This window comes from Helianthus annuus, chromosome 4, assembly GCF_002127325.2.
Source record: "Helianthus annuus cultivar XRQ/B chromosome 4, HanXRQr2.0-SUNRISE, whole genome shotgun sequence".
Classification (NCBI taxonomy): domain Eukaryota; kingdom Viridiplantae; phylum Streptophyta; class Magnoliopsida; order Asterales; family Asteraceae; genus Helianthus; species Helianthus annuus.
The window spans coordinates 19599929-19603050 of NC_035436.2; the positions used below are offsets into that span (position 1 = coordinate 19599929).

Here is a 3122-nt window from a genome sequence, read left to right on the forward strand (position 1 = left end):
CACAACAACCAAGGGAGAACTTTTGAAGTAAGAACAAACTCGTTGCAAAGTTTACCGAAGTACAAAGGGTTAGCAACGGAGGAGCCGTATTTCCATCTAGAGGCCTATGACTCAATTTGCAACACTTTTGGGAGTCAAGGTTTTTCGGCCGATGAAGTCAAGTTGGTCTTATTTCAGTTTTCTTTGGAGGAAAAGGCAAAGAAGTGGTTCTACACTTTGCCTTCGGCATCAATATATACATGGGGGGAGATGCAACAAACCTTTTTGGATGAATTTTACACCGCCCAAAAGACCAATGATGCGCGGAAGGGATTGAGAAGCTTTCAACAACAACACGGTGAGATGTTCCATGAGGCGTTTGAGCGTTTTAACATGATGATTAAAAACTGCCCTCATCATGGAATTGAGTTATGGGAGTTGATGAACGCCTTTCATGAGGGGTTGAGTGCCGAAGACGCACGTGATCTAATGTCTATCACCGGAGGGACGTTTGGAACGAACTATGAGAATGAAGATTGGGAGTTTTTGGAAAGCATGGCAACTACATCAAAAAGGAAGGCCCAAGCTTCAAGAAGAGCCCGACCAACCACTAACCGACCACAAGTGCACGCCATAGATGATGGTAATGTTCAAACCACTAACCAAATATATAATGTTTGTGCTTTGTGTAATGAAATAGGTCATGCGGCTGAAAACTGCCAAGGGATGTTGGAAGGGCAATACGAGGAAGTCCATGCGGTTCAAGGTCAAGGTCAAGGAGGAGGTGGTAGGAACTACAACAACATGAATTCTAATACCTACCACCCCGGATTGAGGAATCACCCGAACTTTAGATATGGGAACCCGTCAAATCAAGCGAACCCAAATTTTCAAGGTAGCCAAGGTAATTTTGGTTCACGACCATCTTACAATAACCAAGGTGGGTACCGAGGCGGGAATAACCAAGGGTATCAAAAACAATACCAAACGGGTCAAGAACAAGGGGGGCTTTCGGGTGGAAACGAGGTGATGGAGATGCTAAAGAGCATGCAAATGGAGATGCAAAAACGGAACCAACTAGACGAAGTGCGAATGCAAAAAGATGAGGTTCGTGATAAAAGCATCCAATCACTAACAACCCAAATGGGTCAATTAGCAACCGATGTGGCGGAATTAAAGAAAGGTAAGGGTCAACTTCCAAGCGACACTAAGGTAAACCCTTCACATGGTTCGTCACGAGGTAACGTTAATATCAATCATGTTAGTGTTTTACGAAGTGGGAAAGAGTTTAAGGCCAATTTGTCACCCGAATTGGTCGAGGGGGTGGTTGAGGACATCACGGGAATGGAAAGTGATGATGAACTTTCACCGGTTAAACCAAAAGAACCAATTATTAAAAAACCGGGTTTGGGTGAAAGTGAAAAGAATGAAAAAGTTGAGGGTGAACCGAGTCAAGTTCCATTTCCATCGGCCCTACTTGACCCGGGAAAGAAAAATTTTATTGTGTCAAGAGGTCCTCAAAAGGAGGAGATGTGGGATATGTTTAAACAAGTTAAAATAAATCTCCCACTCCTTGATGCAATAAAACAAGTCCCCGCTTATGCAAAATTCTTAAAAGAATTATGTACACAAAAAAGGCAAAACAAGAAAAAAGTGCCTAAGCGGGTGGATTTAACCGGGCAAGTGAGTGCGGTGTTGAATGGGGAGCTTCCTCCTAAGCTCCAAGATCCGGGCACGCCATTGATTAATGTGCAAGTGGGTAATTTTCAAATGGCTAAGGCGTTGCTAGATCTCGGAGCCGGAGTTAGCATTTTACCGGGGGGCTTATACGACCAATATGACTTTGGTCCATTAGCAAGGGTAGAGACGACGGTTGTTTTGGCCGATTTGTCTCATAAGTTGCCTCGGGGTATGGTTCAAAATGTTATTGTAAAAATTGATGAGTTTTATTACCCGGTGGACTTCTTAGTGTTGGACTACTCATCGGCGGACCCTAAACAACAACAAAATATAATTTTGGGTCGGCCATTTTTAAGCACCGCACATGCTATTATCGATTGTAGATTTGGTACAGTTGATATGGCATTTGGAAATCGAAAAATGCGTTTGAATGTTTTTACTAACAATTCTAATGCTAACGGTGTTGATGAGTGTTTCATGGCAGACATAGTAGATGGATGCAACCCGCATGAGTATGAGGAGGATGGTTTGGATATTTGCCTGTGTGACTTTTCTGAACAGGTACATGCTTATGCGCTACGGGTTGAAGAGGAAGCACAAGATGTTATGGCGATGAAAGAAGGTAGACCACCATGGACCCACCAATTCGAGGGTCTACCGGTGGAAATCGATTCGGGTACAAAACCATCATTGGAGGAACCACCAAAGTTGGAGCTCAAGGACTTGCCTAGCCATTTGAAGTACGTATTTTTAGGGGATAATGACACTTTACCGGTCATTATTGCCTCTAATTTGGAATTGGCACAAGAGCAAGCATTGATGGAGGTGTTAAGAGCGAACAAGGGTGCTATTGGATGGACGATTGCCGACCTCAAAGGAATTAGTCCATCCATCGTCATGAATAAAATTATCACAACCGAAGATGCCAAACCGACACGAGAAGCTCAAAGGCGGTTGAACCCGAACCTAAGGGAGGTAGTAAAAAAAGAGGTAATTAAATGGTTGGATGCGGGAATCATCTATCCGATTTCGGATAGTGCTTGGGTGAGTCCCACCCAAGTTGTGCCTAAGAAGGCTGGCATTCAAGTAGTCAAGGATGAAAGTGGTGAACAAATTGCCACCCGACCGGTTACCGGGTGGCGGGTGTGTATTGACTACCGGAAATTGAATGCCGCCACTTCTAAGGACCATTTCCCGCTACCTTTTATTGACCAAATTATTGAAAAATTGTCGGGTCAAAAATATTATTGCTTCTTAGATGGGTATTCGGGTTATAATCAAATTGCCATACACCCGGATGACCAACACAAGACCACCTTCACATGTCCATATGGCACCTTTGCCTTTAGGCGAATGCCATTTGGTTTGTGTAATGCTCCGGAAACTTTTCAACGATGTATGATGAGTATTTTCTCGGACATGGTTGGAGAGTCGCTCGAAGTATTCATGGATGACTTCTCCAT

At 43.7% G+C, this 3122-nt stretch overlaps 1 non-coding gene across 1 annotated transcript; it reads right to left on the reverse strand.

The window, feature by feature from the left end:
* Window positions 1-298: 298 nt before the first annotated feature.
* LOC118491928 lies at window positions 299-404 on the reverse strand. The gene has a single exon (XR_004892373.1). It is a non-coding gene; the product is annotated as a small nucleolar RNA R71 (small nucleolar RNA).
* Between the last annotated feature and the right edge of the window lie 2718 nt (window positions 405-3122).